Source organism: Caretta caretta, chromosome 6 (assembly GCF_965140235.1).
Source record: "Caretta caretta isolate rCarCar2 chromosome 6, rCarCar1.hap1, whole genome shotgun sequence".
Taxonomy (NCBI): Eukaryota; Metazoa; Chordata; order Testudines; family Cheloniidae; genus Caretta; species Caretta caretta.
In genome coordinates this window covers 18,651,541-18,669,816 of record NC_134211.1, presented here as the reverse complement: position 1 = coordinate 18,669,816, position 18,276 = coordinate 18,651,541, and the positions used below count along the sequence as shown (strand labels likewise).

General features: G+C 44.1%; 1 non-coding gene across 1 annotated transcript; it reads right to left on the bottom strand.

Annotated features, from left to right (window-relative positions):
• Nucleotides 1-17,841: 17,841 nt before the first annotated feature.
• On the bottom strand, nt 17,842-17,914 carry TRNAA-AGC (transfer RNA alanine (anticodon AGC)). Its single transcript has one exon. It is a non-coding gene; the product is annotated as a tRNA-Ala (tRNA).
• Nucleotides 17,915-18,276: the final 362 nt, after the last annotated feature.

Below are 18,276 nucleotides of genomic sequence, written 5' to 3'. Positions count from 1 at the left end.
TGGGGGGTGCTCTGTAAGCAGTACTTTGACTGTAAAAGAGCCACATGTGGCTCGCAAGCTGTGGTTTGGCCACCCCTGCGCTAGAAGAAGAATGTGTATGATCACTTGTCGTGATATTTGTTTATGGAATTTTAAAAAGTTAATTGGAAAATTGTCTGGCCCTGCCACTGGCCTGTGGTGTGACCTTGGACTGAGTCATTAATCTTCTGTTTCCTCACAGAAAACACAGGGAATGAAGACTCCTTTCCCTGATCTCATCAGAACCTATGTGCAGTTTGGTAGCTCCTATTCAAGTGTCAGATTTTTAAAAATTGATTAATCGGATAATCTTCAGTCTTAGGTTCTATATCCAAGGTTCTCAAACTGTGATCCGCAGACCACTGGTGGTCCGCAAGCTCCATGCAGGTGGTCTGCGGATAGTTCCCTCTAAGGTGCGCGCCTGGACAGCCCACCTAATTAGTGGAGCCACACCTGTGTGGCTCCGCTAATTAGGTGCCTGGACCTTGGAGAAGATGCACATGTAAGGTGAGGTGGTGGCCTTAGGGGGGAATATGGGGGTAGGTGGGAAGGGGCAGTGGGGTGGGGGGGGAGAATATGGGACTTGCAGGACCGCAGCGGCCAGAGAAAGAGGCAACATTCCCAGCTCCAGGGCTGCCGGGGAGAGACGGCCCTCTTTCGAAGCCTCAGCTCTGTGGTGGGGGAAGAGACCCCCCCTCTTTCCCAGCCCCAGCTCAGGGGCGGCCAGGGAAGAGAGGGAGAGACTCCCCCTGCTCCTTCCCAGCCCCAGCTCAGGGGCTGCCATGGTGGGGGAGAGAGGGCAATTCCATCACATTAGAAAGGTAAGACTATGGATATTAAAATACGAGTTGTGTGCTTTTATTTGTAGAACAAAAAAAAGCATTAATTATTATTAAGTTTTTTTTATATAGCGCTTTGGATAAAAGTGCTTTACAATAGTTAGCTAATGGTACAAACAACATTTGGAAAGATCATTAAGTGGTCCACTGAGACCCTCAGCAATTTTCAAGTGGTCTGTGAAAAAAAAGTTTGAGAACCACTGCTCTCTATTAAGGCTAGATGAACCCATAAAGCTAGTAGTCTCTTTTGGCCTATTTTTCTTAAGTCTCTGCTTTGTTCTTTTCTTTGTTCAAAAAAACCTGCCACCATGAAAAAACAAAACTGTATTTTTAATGTTTCATAATTTAAATCTGGTAGAAAATTCTACCTTGGCCACAGACCTCAATTCTGAGGCAAATATTTCTTTTTTGTGTGGATTTTAAGGGGGAAAGTGGGGGCCAGAACAACAAAAGCTTTCAGTGGAAATAAGATTCAATCTCTGCTTCATAACATGCCCTTAGGTGACTATTTCCTGTCTTTGCAGGACGTCGGCGTCTCTAATCCTATGCTACAGTTACACAGACGTATGAACCAAACTGCTAACCTGCAGGCAATCTGGCCAGGGAGCTAACGGGCACAGGATGTATACGATTTCCAGATTTGGAAATCATCTTCATATTTCTTGAGAAGCAGCAGCAATTAGGTAATTTTTCCAGTTTGTTTTTCTCCTCACTTATTTAAACATTTTAGCTATTAAAATATTATAATTTAGGTTTAGGACTGTCAGTTTATATTGGTCACGTGATCATACAAGTAATTAGCACTGCTGCCAAACTTGAAATTTATTTTTCTAGAGGTAACCAGGTCATGATAATCAATATACACCCTACATGTAAAGGAGATGATGGCATACGAATAAGTAAGGGTTTCCCCTCAAGTCTGTTTTTACACTATGGTAAATATTTCAGAGAAAGTTATGTCTAGATTAATTTGTCTGTTTGCCTCCTAACCATCTTCAGCTGCTCTCCTCTTTGTATTATCTTTAACTGAGAATTGTAGGGCTGCTTCTTCTGCTGCCATATCACCTTATACTATAATCCTTTTAGACCTCACCAAGTAGGAGAGAACTTGGATGAGAGACATCTGGAACTCACAGCTGCTGAAGGAAGGAGCAATGATCATCCCTCAGAGCCAACCGTGAACCAATGTCTCAGCATAAGGCGTTTTGCACTGCTGGATGTGCCATCTTTCAGATGAAATGTTAAATTGTGATAATTTAAGATCATATAGCGATTCTTATAAGAGAAGCCATTTTAATTCCAGTATACTGGTCAAATTACATCACTACATCCAGTTTACCTAGACTCTACTTGTAATTTAATTGGATATCTTACTCTTTTCTTTTCCACCCTTAAATCATTTTATGTAGCGTTAAACAGCGGCCACATTTCAGCTCAGAAGTGGCTGCACTGCAGTGATAGTTGACATCTGGGTGTTGTGAGGTTTAATTAGTTCATGGTTTTTCAAGGCGCTTTAATATCCTCAGCTGGAAGGTGTTAGAGAAGAATAGAGACTGATTTTCAAAGGGAGATCAGACAATGGGAGTTGGGTTCCTAACTCCCTTAAACCCCTTTGGAAAATCTTCAAGAAAGTGTTATTTCAAGTGTCTTTGATTCATGTCCCAGCAAGTGTGGATTCTAACACTGACCTCTCCAATAAAAGGGGGTAAGGAATTATTTAAAAAGCAATACAAACAACCTTCCCACCAGAAAATGAAACTGTAAAACAGGCAAATAAAATCTAAGCAACCTCCTCACAGTGAGAATATCCATCAGGAACGAGTGAAGGTAGGCACAGGTGTAGCACTAGCTGGATCACCATCTCAAAGGCCAAAGCGATTCATAGCCCAAAGATTTTTCTTTCGCTGTTTGGAGAAGAGAGGGGAGAGGTAGTGAAGGACTGAAACATCAGAAAAATATAACCAGTCTTGAAGAAATTGACATAGGAATGAGCCTGGAAGTTATAGATCAGTAAATCTGACATTGGTATTAACAAAACTCGGGAGACAATGAGTTCACAGACAGCAAGAAGTTGAGAACTCACCAGCATCACAATCCCTTAAGGGGAAATTTTCTAAGATGGAAGACACACAGGACAATCTGAAAGGATTCTGACATGGTGATGTAGATCATCAGTGCATGATGCTTATGTAAGTACATCAGAGGTATAAGGCTTCCATGATGAGAGAAAGAAGTGAATGGCACGACAGGAAACTAGAGCAGGACCAATCCTTTCTGCCCAGCACATAAATGACTTGAAGGACATGACCGTTAAAGGAAGGCAGTGTGGTCTAATGGCTAGGATACTAAACTGGGACTAATGAGATCTAGATTCACTTTCTGGCTCTGCCAGTGACCTGCTGTGTGATCTTGGGCATGTCACTTCAGAGCCTCTGATTCCCCTTTCACTCTTTGTGAGTTTAGACTGCAGTCTCTTCAGGGTATGGGGTGTGTCTCACTATTGGTTTGTACATTGCCTAGCACAATGGGGGGTCACAGGTTCAGCTGCTATGGTGTCCTATTTGTGACGGGTACACAGGGCATTCCTTGAGAGGTATTGCCAGCTTTGAATAAAAGCCTGGTGCCTGTTGTGACGGGTTCGGTCACAGAGCCCCCCTTGGGACTGTCCCCTGATGTGTTGAAATTACCTCTGAGCCCGTTTTCCCTGATGGCTTGGGACTCCAGAACCCTGCCTTGTTGAGCCAGACATGCTAGCCTGCTGCAACCCACACTCAAGTCTGAACCATGCCCCCAAAGCTGCAGACTTAACTGAAAACAGCTCAGCAAGTATTCCTGTCTCCAGCACCCAGACACCAAGCTCCCAATGGGATCCAAACCCCAAATAAATCCATTTTACTCTGTATAAAGCTTATACAGGGTAAACTCATGAATTGTCCCCCCTCTATAACACAGAGAGATATGCACAGCTGTTTGCTCCCCCAGGTATTAATCACTTACTCTGGGTTTGTTAATAAACAAAAGTGATTTTATTAAGTATAAAAAGTAGGATTCAAGTGGTTTCAAGTAACAGACAGAACAAAGTAAGTTACCAGGCAAAATAAAACAAAACACAAGTCTAAGCCTAATACATTAGGAAACTGAATACAGGTAAATCTTACCCTCAGATGTTCCAGTAAGCTTCTTTCATAGACTAGACGCCTTCTTTGTCTGGGCCCAATCCCTTCCCCGGTACAGACCTTGTTAGTTCCAGCTCAGGTGGTAACTAGAGGATTTCTCATGACTGGCCCCTGTTGTTCTGCTCCACCCCCTTTTATAGCTTTGGCCCGAGGTGGGAACCCTTTGTCTCTCTGGATCCCCACCCCTCCTTCTAAATGGAAAGCACCAGGTTTAAGATATATTCCAGTAGCACGTGACAGGGTCACATGTCCTGTGAGACCCCAGCCTTCATTCCTCCAGGACTGGCCTGCACGCCCCCAGGAAGGTTTGCAAGTAAACAGAGCCATTCATAACTGTGAGGAAGCGGGACTGTTCTTAATGTTTCCTCTGAATATTGTGGGGGTGCCTCAGTTTCCCCTATGCAATTCTTAAGTATCTAGGTGGTGGGATAAGGATGTATGATCATTGCAGAGCCCTAGAGGGCAGGTGTGTGCAGCGATCTCGACACAGAGACTGGCCGACACCCTGTTTCCTGGCAACTGATGGCCTCGGCCCTTCCCCTCTGCAAGGTGAGAGCTAAAGGGTTGGAGAACAAAGGAATCAGGTGACCTCCCGGCCCGGGAAAGGGACAAAGCCCAGAGGAGGAGGGGCTGGAGAGAGTTTCAGTTTGGGTCTGGCTAGGGACATGAAGTGAAGTGCAGATGGGGTTGTCTGGCTCACTGCCCCCCAAAATGGACCCAGCTGAGGGGTCCTGTTCTCTGCACCTACAAGCTCTGTGTTAGACCATGTCCCTGTCATCTAATAAACCTTCTGTTTTACTGGCTGGCTGAGAGTCACGTCTGACTGCGAAGTTGGGGTGCAGGACCCTCTAGCTTCCCCAGGACCCCGCCTGGGCGGACTCGCTGTGGGAAGTGCATGGAGGGGCAGAGGATGCTGAATGCTCCGAGGTCAGACCCAGGAAGGTGGAAGCTGTATGAGCTTTTTGCCCTGCAGACAGGCTGCTCCCAGAGAGGAGACTTCCCCAGAGTCCTGCCTGGCTTCATAGGGAGCAGTTCCAGAGCATCGCCCAGGGACTCCATGACAATAACCAATTGTCCTAGTCAATGGGAGCCACCAAGATTCCAAGCCACCATTAATGGGCCACACTTTGCATAATTACAATAGGACTTCAGAGTAATACTTCATATTTCTAGCTTCAGATACAAGAATGATATACACCTCTACCCCGATATAACGTGACCCAATATAACACTTATTTGCATATAACATGGTAAAGCAGTGCTTGGGGGGGAGGGGAGGAGAGGGGCTGCACACTCCGGTGGATCAAAGCAAGTTCGATAGAACGCGGTTTTACCTATAATGCAGTAAGATTTTTTTGGCTCCCGAGGACAGTGTTGTATCGGGGTAGAGATGTATTCATACAAATAGGATGAACACACTCAGTAGATTATAAACTTTGTAATGATACATTACAAGAGACCTTCTGCATAAAGCATATTCCAGTTACATCATATTTACACTCATAGGCATATTTCCATAAAACATATGGAGTGCAACGTTACACCTGTATTCTGCAGAAAGTTTAACCTACATCCTGTGGCAAGGCCCTTTAGATTTCTGTAGCACTTTTGTGCATCAGACTGGAAATTCTCAGGCCGCTTCAGAAAAATAAAAATTTTTGTTTATTAAATACAAGAACAAATAATACTTTCACTATAGAATTCATAGTGTTATTTATTCTACCGCGGAACTCAGGTTCATTGTGCACCCAATTTTCAATACGTCACACACGGATTTTTGTACTGGCAATTCATAACCGTGTTATAGAAATTGTCATAGGGAAGCTGGAGGTTTGGGCAGCTGCACAGATGGCATTTGGGGATTCTGGTACCCAAGAAAGGCAGCATTTCTGTGAACTCCCACGTAGATTTTTACAGACCTTTATTTTTAAAACTCACCTCACATGGCAGCACCTGTTGCCTGCAGTACAGCATGTACTGCATTGGGGGAGGGATAGCTCAGTGGTTTGAGCTTTGGCCTGCTAAACCCAGGGTTGTGAGTTCAATCCTTGAGGGGGCCATTTAGGGATCTGGGGCAAAAATTGGGGATTGGTCCTGCTTTGAGCAGGGGGTTGGACTAGATGACCTCCTGAGGTCCCTTCCAACCCTGATATTCTATGTATGCCAAGAGCTGCAAGAAAGGAACAGGTCACCTCACACCTCTCTCTTTGGCTACATCTATACCTGGAGCTAGGGCTGTGATTCCCAACTCACTTAGATGTACTCATGCTAACTCTCCTCAGCTTACCCTGCTAAACGGATAGTGCAGCCACCAGAGCACAGACAGTGGTGATGGATGGAACAGGCTCACCACATCAAGCACATACTCACAGGTCCAGGTGTTTTTGTACTCAGGACAGCTAGCCTCTGCCATCATTTGCTCCTGCCTGTGCTACCCCAGCTACACGCAGCTATTTTTAGCACGCTAGTTCAATGAGAGCTTGTGTGAACATGCGCACAAGCTGGGAGTCATACCCCCCATTCCAAGTGTAGATGTAGCTTTTGATATAACAGGGATGTACATTTTCCCAAAACCCCATCTGGATTGCTCTAGGTAGCTCCCTTCCTGCTCTTCTGATTCAGCCATCTTGTTAGAAAACCTTAAGTTATAGCTTCAACACTGGACCATATGGAGAGTTCCCACGGGCATCTCATCCTTGGAGACACTCCAGTTAGGAGCAGTGACGGAAGTTGGTGCATGTGCTGCTTGCTGCCTCACCATGTCTTACACATCAACAGGACGGCTCAGAAAGGCAAACATCAGTACACTCAGGCCTATCAGCAAGCGCAGGGTGCCTAGGTAAGGGCTCCAATGCTACACAATGCAATGCGCCACAGGCTCCAGCACCTAGTTCGGCCTAACGCGAAAAAGCCAGGATTTCAGGACTGTGCAGACTACAGAAGAATGTTAAGTGGGTTTTATTTAAAGACATGTCTAGCTTTCTCATTATTGTAATATCTGAGCAAAAAATTTAAAATCAATGCAGTGCTCTGGTTCTATAGTCTGTTTGGATGTGCTGTCTTTAGTATGTAATGTTTCCTTATTAAAGTATGATTAGGTGACCAGAGGTCTTTGGTCATCTGGTGTTGATAAATAACATATCTAAGTTTTGCTTTGTTAATAATTTGTCTAGGTTTCTAGAAAGTCACTAATTACCATGATATCTGATGATTTTTACTCTAATGGACAGTGTCTTGAATGGGCAGTGAAATTTTAACACTGTTTAACTTGGAGTCCAGTTTTCCGTTCTCCAAGAACAAAAGCGTGTTTATCTCTACAGATAATTACACTTAGTATAATGTACCTAAAAAAAGAAGTTACCACTAACATTGTTTAGAAGGGATTTGCTGGGGATGCCTAATGATATTTTATGACTGAACGAACGAACACTTTTAGCTGGGAAATATGTTTGGGACCTGCTAGACTTTTCCTTTATTTTTTTTTAATTGCTTTATTGGGATAAGGGCCAAATACTGTACCTGGTTTACACACTAATAAGGGACAAGCAAGCCTCAACATGCCACATGAACTGGCCATACGCTGCGTGAATCATCCTGAATGACGACTAGCCCACAAAAAAAGGGGATTGTTATATCTTTTGCTCGTTACATGAAAATGACAAGAAGAAACTGCCACAGGGCCACACCTGGGTCCCAGATCATCATGTTTACTAAATATACACAAGTAAGGCCAGGTTAGATATATACAGTGTAACTCTGATTGGTGTCTGGTGGCTTCTAAAACAAAAGAACATGGTAAGTGCCACTAGAGGGTTCACAAGCTATTTAAAGGCATGGTAATAGGACCAACACCTATTCCACGCTTGTGAGCTGCTGTGGCAGGGGAATAACCCCTGTAAGTAAGACATACTCAAAGACTGAAATGAGCTACGCTGCCATAAAATACCCAGGGCTGGCCCATGTCAGCTGATTTGGGCTCAGAGGCTCGGGCTGCGAGGCTATAAAATAGCAGCATAGATGTCCAGGCTCAGACATCCAAGTTCGGATGTCTACGCTGCAATCTTGTAGCCACGCAGTGCGAACCTGAGTTAGCTGACGTGGGCCAGTCGTGGGTGTTTTGTTGCAGGGTAGACATACCCTTTTGTTATCTCAGCCCCATACCTCCAGCCCTAAGGCTTGTGAAGATGTAGCAGACCTCCCCTGGATAGTTCTGGATGCTGGTCCATTATGGTTCTCCTCAGACTGGCAAGGCGATTGGATGTTTTTGGCTCTCCAGCCAATTCAAAGCCTTCTCCTTCTCGGCAGGGAAAAAAAATAAAAATACAAGCGTCCAAACAAACGGGCCTTCTGCAACTAAGTTCTTCATCCCTCAATGTAGAGGTTTTTGTTCTCCCCAGTGCTGACCATAGTCCCCATTATAGGGTTCAATAGTCTTTTGGCCTCCTCAGGTTATCTGACCTTTTTCCTTCAGTGCAGAATCCACTGCACTACCTCTTCATGTGGCATCACAGGCTCCCCATAGGTGTGGCCTCTACTACAAGTATCAGCCCCAAGATCTGGAGTCATGGGGCAGTATTCTACCCTGAGCTCAAGATGGCCCTGCTCCAACTTTTTCCCAGGGGCACCGCCCACAACACCTGTGTCTGGTTAGGCCCTTTTTCTGTTAAGGCCACCTCCAACCTCCCTAAGACCTTTCCCTGGCTCCCTTTACACAGCAAACCCAACATAGATTCTACCCAAATCCTGGCATCCTTGTCATTCAAGAGCCATTTAACACACTGCTCCTCTCTCCAGCTCTGCTATTTCACACTATATACTGTTATACCTCACTTCTCAAGCAGGCCTTGGTCCTTCCCAGCCACTTGCTCTCTGAAGGCCTGACCTTAAAGAAGCTGTTACCTTGTAACAATAGCACTAGCCAAGTCTTTTCTGTAAAAAGGCATTTTGTTAGCTGAAGGTAACAGGAAGATGGTGCTGGAGGGTTTACCACTGCCGTTGGGTTGGGGGTGCAGCTGTTCTGCTTATGACTGTCTTAACTTACTTATTTCCCCTTCAACAGCAATCTCTTCCTACTGTAAAGCAGGAGCAGAATGGACCTCAAAGCTTATGGAGGGAGAAGACCTGCACCAGTAAGAAGGAGAACTTCAGCTCCCTCTTCAGCCTACTTCCCCCATCCACTAGAACTCCTCTTTTATTACTTCTCTGATACTGCCTGAAGCTCCAAGCTTAGCAAATCAGTTTTTTTCTCCTTGCACCACTCAGTATAATAAAACCCAACTGCTAGTCCTCCTGGACCATCAGCAGATTCCAGCCCCTCATTTGTCAAAACCTTCAGAGGAGGAGTAAATTCTGAATCACCTTTTTGCAAGCTTCAGCCTTGTCCAACTACCACCACCCTGGGCTGCTACATCTATCCATGCTCCCTGTAATCTTCCCCATCCCTTTCCAGGCTTACTTTTGATCCCCTCTGAAATTGCTCCCAACCACACATCTCAGATCACCTGAAAATTCACACTTCCTTTCCCCATTACTTCAGCTGCCCTGGCTTAGGTGGGACTCATGCATTGCATGATGACATCAGAGATGATGTACCGGGAGGGAGCCCATGCTAGTTTTGACATAAGCCATCTCAGTAATTAGTCACCATGGTAAGAAGCGGAGGGGTAGCCATGTTAGTCTGTATCCACAAAAGAGGGAAAATTGCTTTTGCAGTGAGCCAGCCACTCCCAGTCCCTATTCAAGCCCAAATTAATCATGTTAAGTTTGCAAATGAATTGTAGCTCTGCAGTTTCTCTTTGAAGTCTGTTTTTGAAGTTTTCTTTGTTGAAGGATGGCTACTTTTAAATTTTTTATTGAATGTCCATGGAGATTGAAGTGTTCTCCCACTGGCTTTCGTATGTTACCATTCCTGGTGTCTGATTTGTGTCCATTTATTTTTTTACGTAGAGACTGTCCGGTTTGGCCAATGTACATGGCAGAGGGGCATTGCTGGCACATGATGGCACATATCACATTGGTAGATGTGCAGGTGGATGAGCCCAGCTGATGTGGCTGGGTCCTCTGATGGTGTTGCTAGAGTAGATATGGGAACAGAGTAGGCAACGGGGTTTGTTACAGGGATTGGTTCCTGGATTAGTATTTCTGGGTGTGGTGGGGCAGTTGCTGGTGACTATTTGCTTCAGGTTGGAGGGCTGTCTATAAGCAAGGACTGGCCTGCCTCCCAGGGTCTGTGAGAGTGAGGGATTGTTTTCCAGGATAGGCTGTAGATAGTTGACAACATGCAGGAGAGGTTTTAGCTGGGGGCTGTACTCACTACAAGAAGTGGCTGGCTACAAAAGTGGCTGGCTCACTACAAAAGCAATTTTCCCTCTTGGTATTGACACCTCCTCATCAATTATTGGGAGCGGACCACATCCACCTGACTGAATTGGCCTTGTCAACACTAGTTCTCCAATTGTAAGGTAACTCCCTTCTGTAATTTTCATTCCATGCACCTGAAGAAGAGGGGTTTTTTAACTATGAGAGCTTACGCCCAAATAAATCTGTCAGTCTTTAAGGTGCCACAGGACTCCTCCTTGTTTTCATGGTAAGAAAGCATCTGAAAACCGGGCAATAATGAACTGGATTGGTCTGAAAGTTTCCTCAGGTTGATGTGTACCCTTGTTGGATGTGAGAGGAGTGCCTGTATGCAGGTCCTGTCCCAGCCAACCCCACCAAGCCACTTTGCCTTAGACGTGATAATAGGATCAGTGTTAAAAATGAGATTAGAGAACTGAATTTGAACATTTTGTTATAACTAAATGGATTAACTGGTAGGTTTAGTGAAGCTAAGCAGCCATGTTTCCCCTGAAACATAACTGTAAAATCATTGTTTAGAAGCTCTCCTCCCATACCTTGCAAAGCTGCTTAGTTTACACATTTTTAATAAGACATTGGGCTAAATATTAATCATTAAAATTCTTTAAAGGGCTCTTTCCCCCCCTTAGTGGTTACAGGACAAAGCCTTCAGTAGGGGATTGAGGTTAAATTGAAGGTGCTGTGTCTCCAGCTAACCTTGCTGTACAGCTGGTTTTAACAGCTAATTTAGAGCAAACACCACTCAGCTGGTGGACTTTTTGTATGATGCAGCTAATTATAAGAACCCTTAGAGACTGGTTCCTTTTATACCTGTGTTTACCAAGAGTAACTTTGATTTTGTCTACACATACAAAGTTCAATTTAAATCAGTTTAAAAGAAATTTAATTAACCAATTTAACCCCCTATATGGACACTCTTATATTGGTTTAAACCTGGGTTTAAAAAAGATATGGCTGGGTTTAACCAATATGAGTATGCAGTTGTGATGGCCACCCTCACAGGTAACACACTAAGGACTGAACCAGGGACATTCAGAGCTAAACACAAGCTGCTAACAGCTTGAACTAAAGTTTGCCACAGTTTGTACCCTCTATTGATAGGCATAAAATGAGACTTGTAACATATGCTGACCAGTGAGTTACACTTTCACAAAATTGCACCAGTTTAACTAAATTGGCTTAAAATCTTTAGTTAAATTGGTGCCGCTGACCAGACCTCTGTTAAAGTCAGAGCAGTTACATGAAGCCGAAATTGCGATAAGGCACACTTTTCAACCACAAGCAAAGGCGAGTGGAGTACTTACACCAACTAAACTAAATCTATTTCCAAATTAATACAACTTTCTTCTGTAGACAAGGCCTGTAAGGAGAATCTCTTTCTGTCTCAGGTACTTACATAGCCCCATCATGGTGGAATCTGAGCCTCGCACAATCTTTACTGTATTTATTCTCACAACACCTCCATGAGGTAGGGGAGTGGTATCCTCTCCATTTTACAGATGGGGAATTGAGGGACAGCGAGATTAAGGCCCAGAAACACAAAGGGACACTAAATCTCCAATTTATTCTCCACTACAATCCACAAAACTCCAGCTCAGCTGCCACATAACCATATAGGCACCTAATGTTACTCAGCCCCTAAATTTTCACTGTAAAAATTCCCTAAGTGCCTAATTTTCTGCCTCTGGTCGTGTGCACTACTTCCTCACTCTCATCTCCTGCAATCTCTTCAGCTGAAGCTGTTCCACTTTGGGTAAATACAATACTGAGAGAGTGAGAGGTGGGCAGAGGCAGGGTCCAGTCTCCCTTGCGCCAATGACTATTTAATTATTTATTCAAAGTGGAACAGCTTCAGTACGAGAAACTGAGGGAGCCCTACATCAAAAATATCCCATGCATAGTGGTTAGAGGACTCCCTTGAGAGATGTGTGAGACCCTTGTTCAAATTTTTTCTCCCCAGCAGGCAGAGGGGTAATTGAATCCAGATCTCCCATATCCCAGATGAAGTGCTCTAATCGCTGGGCTAAAACATATAGGGTGAGCAGTAACACCCCTTCCTCCAGCCTAAGTCCCTTTGTGGGCCAAGTATTAGTGATTTTTCCTAGATCAGACAGAAAGTCTGTGGTAGCGGAGGGAACTGAACCTCAGTTTCCTAAGTGTCCTAGGCTAGCACCCTAATAAATGGACCTCAGGCTCTTGGATAACTGCATGTCACAGTTTGGCAGTTCCAGACAATTATGTTGAAAGACAATCTTGTCCGTTTCACTATAAGAGTGGGGAACGTCCCCATGAGCAGCATACCAGTTAGCTTCAGCGCTGCTGTGCTGTGTGAATTTGCAGCACTACCTCCCCTGACCAAAGACATGTTTCCATTCCTCAACACCGCTCATCACTGCTACACAAGTAGAGTGTGGAAATTACATCCACACACATGGGTAAGAACTGGAGTGAAACAAAATGAAGAGCCCTGCAAGGCAGTGCTCCCCTCACTCTCCAGAGGGGTTGAGCTGCAAATGGTGGTGGCCAAAATGAGGGTGGAGGAAGAGAAAGAAATTAAGCAACATATCTAAATAATAAGAATAACCCAGCATGGTTCTTGTTAGGGTAAATCCATGCTCCCGTTAAAACCTTGGTTAAGCCAATTAATAACTAGATACAACACTACACACGATATTGCTACTAAGGCTATACCTGCTGATCCAGGGGTTCTTGGGAGCTTATAGCAAACTTACTGTGTATCCAGCCTTTTATGCAACAGGCATTACGAAATAAAGCACCCGATCTGCTGGCAAGAGTTCCTGCTGTGTGAGTATCTGCCATAACCACACAGGTCAGGACATGCTAGCCAATTTGCAGTTATTGAAATCATGATGACTACTTTTTCTTTTAAAATTCCACCCCACACTGCCCAGGTTTAAGGTAAACCCTGAGGAGGCAAAAGGACCTTGAAGCCTATAGCCTTGTCTACATTAGCATCATTTTCAGGAACTTTAAAGTGGGTAAAATGTTTGTTTTTGAAGTGCAGATTTGATACAACACAATCAGAATTCAACTCCTACTCTAAGCAGTGGAGTGGCAGAGAAGTTATATGTATAGCCTTACCTCTCCCTCCTACCATTGTCTGTACAACAATCCATTGACATGTCAACAACCCCAGACATGGATACCCCCACAATATGCAGCTTGAGCTCATTTCTGTTTTTAGCTCATTATTTAATCCTCCACCATCCATCCCCTTCCAAAAATAAAATTCACTCAATTTTGCTTATCTACCTTTTTAAAAATATCAAGAACTTTTATAGCAAAGAAGTCGGACTTACACCATTACGGTGAGCATAATTAATATGCAGTCTGCTGTAATGTAAGACTAGAAATTCACAGGGTTGAATTTTATACATATAGGAGAAGCACACAAGGAAATACATTATTGAAAATATTCTTGCTTTATTCTATACAGATGGTTCATGACAAGATCCAGTCATGTAGGACAACTGTTGATTCACCATCCTTTTGGTATAAATGAGCAGCACACAGATCCAGAATGTCCTGTTATAAGTGTGTCCCATATGATGAGTTCAACAGAACTATCCTATCACTGAGTAATGTCTTCTCAGATCTGTTTTTTCTATAACATAATTAAATGATCTCTGTCTTTTAAATCTAATTAACATGGTTTAACTTCTTAGAAATCTTAGGACTCATGCAATTATTATAATATAAACAAGAAAACAAAGAACCCAGCACCCCAATTCACAGTTGCATTGTAATCCACAGACCACATTGCCTCCATTCACTAACGTATAACAGAGCTACAAAAAGCCAAGACTACCCTCATAATTTTAAGGGAAGGTAAATGCTAAAGTTACACAAAGTTAGGCTCACAATGCCTGGAATCCTCCACACAACATCCAAATATTTGATTATCCAACCTCGCAAAAACCCTGCTGAGCACTAAGAATAAGTTATTACTGCATGCCACAACCTTGGGGGCACACACTCAAACGGTCCACCAACAAAAATGAAATGCCATGATATGCAGAAAGAAGATGATTTCACACAGTGAAATCACAAACTTGCTGCCAGTGTTGAGCTGTGCTAGAGAGAGATACTTGGAAAAAGGGGGGTGGGGGGGGAGAAAGATGATACAGCCCCAAGTTCTAGAATACGGGCCTGATTCTCCATTGCCTTGAACCTTGTGTTATTTACATCAATACAAAGTGGGTGTAAAATGCCATAGATCACAATGGCAGCATTTGACATGCTCACTTAGCACAGATGTAAACAGTATTGTCAAACCCAAGCATTAGGAAACTTTAGAAAACCAAAACATGTGGAGTTAAGCTGACTCATTCTGCCCAACACGGCTGCACATTCTTAACTCTGGCCCCATTAGGATGGCAATGGGAACTGGGAACAGTACCTAACTCCTCCCCAGCAAGACCATTTCTTTCTGTGCCCATCACAACTTCAAATCAGCACTTCAGTTATGGTTGACAGGCAGTCTCTCACACTTTTCAGAACATCAATTGCACCGATACGTAAGCCTCTGAACACCTAGAAATACAGATGATATAGAGCACTGTGGAGCTACAGTACATGCGTACAGTAGGAAAGACCCTCAGACCATATCCTCACTAAGGCAAAAGTTGCATATAAGGCAGGCTAACTGAACACTAGATGGCTATACCTCGTCTATACTTGACCATTTCTTCTACTCTGCACAAACCAACCCAGAGCTGCCTGAACTTTGTCCTAGGAAGCCTCTCGGAACATCATGCGCACTTACCTCAGTCCATTAGTGCAGTGTCATGAATGCTACCGGCCTCATACTGATTCCCCAAGGCAAGAATGAAGTATACAGTAGCCTTACCTCTGCCCCCTACAGCTGACAAAAGCCACTGATATACTTGCCAATTTGGGGACTTCAAAAAGCAGCTTGTACAGAGAGCACAGAGGCAGAGAAACTTGCAGCCAGAAGCTGAAATTAAGACTCAGCTCCTGGCTGATATTTCCTATTCCCGTCACTACTCTTTTCTCATCCATTTTATCAAGGCCCTGAATCAGTAAGTATCCTACACACAGTGCTAGTAGAGCTCTCCCTGGCTTGATACTCCTCAAGCTGCTGTGTTTGGGGCCCACCTCACTGGGCCCCAAGTGGTTTAAGCCTTTTGAGTCTGAACTGCTTCCACTGGGATCTCTAGACACACTCTTGGGGTACAGATCCTGTCTTGCACTCCCTTCTGAAAGCTGGGGCCATACAGTGCAGCTGCCTAGCCCATAGGACCAGTGCTGACCCCTCAGACTCTTCTGTAGCTTAAGCACACCTTCCCCCAGAGCTCCAACTGCGTGTGCACTCTGGGTTTAGTTTGTCTCTTCAGAAGCATGTGATAATGAAGCAAACATGCACAGAATTCTAAAATGCCATTGCATTTTACTTAGATAAAATGAGAGATCACAGATCCAGGCAAAGTAATATACACAACTGTATGCATGTGCTTGCCTCAGGTTCCTCATCACTCTGCAGAGTTCTTTGGCCTTAGCAGAGCTATCTGAGGTGTCCAGGATCCTCCCTTCTGCACCTATTCTCTTGACAATCATGGAGTCTCTCCCTCTCTCTGCTCCAAGTCGGCTGCCTTCCTTTCACTTTGGCTGGTTCCACAGTTAACAGGGCCCCATACTATGAAACCATGCCTGCCTCATCCTGTTTTCTGCTAAAGCTTCCCGTGTCTCTCTGTCTTCTGCTTTTCATCCCTATTTCTTTGTTCTGCAGCTAGGAATTGTCCACTCTCCACTTCCCCAGTACCCTACAGAAAAACTTGGTTGTATTAGTTTCCCTGGGCTTTCAGCCAAGCCATTGTCCCAAAGTGTTTCCACCTGAACAAGCAACCAATGAAGGTCTAATGACCTACCATTGTCCCTGGTCTGTAGCTGGTTCTACAGCCCTGATAGGAGATGGTTGTCTCCACATCCAGTGATGTATGCAAGGATATAATAATTTCATAGCATCAACCAGAAAAAATAAATTGTACTGTTGCTTGATCTTGCAATCTCATTTTTGGGTTAGCATAAAAACAGATAGAATCTCTGTAATGATGACACAGGCATGAACTCAGTAACAGCAGAACATGTATTTATTACTGGAAGAGTAGACAGTAGGAGTTCGCCTCCTGCAGCTGGACTCCAAAAACCACATTCACTTTTCCCCAATCCCTAGGCAGAAGCACCCCCCGACCTCACTTCCTGGGTCAGGGGACCTTGTCCTTTAGATAGGCAGGAAACACACCCTTTAGGGGCTGTCTTGGATGTGCCCTTCCACCCCCACCTCTTGCCCAGCACGTGTCAACTGAATGTTTCATAGTACTATATTAGTTGACAAAACAAAATTAAATTTTTTGCCAGAATTGAAAAACTGAGCTCAGTGACTGCACTCACAAAATACACACTCAGTATGCCAGCTTTCTTTGTACAAAGAAAAGGAGTACTTGTGGCACCTTAGAGACTAACCAATTTATTTGAGCATAAGCTTTCGTGAGCTACCTGAAGTGAGCTACCTGAAGTAGTCTCTAAGGTGCCACAAGTACTCCTTTTCTTTTTGCAAATACAGACTAACACGGCTGCTACTCTGAAACCTTTATTTGTACAGTATGGCTAACATAGTATTGCCACATCAAGGGTTTACAAATCATGAATCAGGCTCCCCAAAATCATGAGTTAAAAAAAAAAATTTTGTGCTCTTTTTATTTGCCTTCTGTTTTCAAGCCTTAACATTTCATTTTTGTCAAGGTTTTCTCTGTAACCATGATGACTAGAACCTTTAAAAAAAAAAAATGAAAACTAAGATTCTCATGTAATCACATATCTCCAGGAGTTGGGGCTTTAAGAAAAACCAAATATTGTTAAACTTGTAATAAAAATTGTGGGAGCTGGCAACAACGTGCTGCGTATGCCTGCAGTTACCTGATCTTAGGTATGGAAATCTGGGGAGTTGCAGGTGCAATTGGTGGGTGCGTGTATTAGAGGGATCCATTCATTTTAACTGGCGTGAACAGTCCTGTTACAACATGCAACTAGCCCAAGCCCATTTTTGCAGAACCCATTGAACCCAAGGGGCATTTTTTTTCCCCAATAGGATGTAACCGATATGGGAAAATTATTTTCACTAGTAACCTGTGAGCTTTTTCTGAGGGCAAAATGTGCATGTGCAAATTGTTATTGTTATTTTGCAGGATTCAATAGGGACCGTGTGTATTTGTAGGGTTTCAGTTCCCTTTGCTGGGGTTTGTCAAGGCATAGTCCGTTTACCAAAATATATGGGGAAATAATCAAATTCAACATTTGCAATCCATGGCTCATGCACTTTTAAACAAATAATTGAAATCATGTGTTTTTGTGTATTCATAAGCCAGAAAGGAACTTTTTGAAAGCCCCATCGTGAAAAACATACCACCTTCTGGAGAATGCGGGCATCGATCCCGCTACCTCTCGCATGCTAAGCGAGCGCTCTACCATTTGAGCTAATTCCCCACGCTGTGAAGAGCCTTCTCAGTCACTCATACATAAGCACCTTCCTCATCGCGAGATTTACTCTCGCCTCCCCGGTTCCTCGAGCGGCAAGCTGTTGTCAGGCAGTTTCGCTACCTCCCTTCTCCGCTGAGGGCACAGTTTCTTCCGTTGGCCAATGGGGAGGCGCGATGGGCGAGGCTAGTTTTGTGTTTGCGGCCCTCGGCTTCCATCCGCCTTCTATGTAACCCCATTGGTCGCACACCAGTCCGAGTCTTTTACCAACTGATTGGTCTAACCCGGTTTATTTTTAAATTGTACTCGCGGCTCTGATTGGGGAACTGACACGCCTGTCACTGTGACGTTAAGCTGTTGCTAAGGCGTGA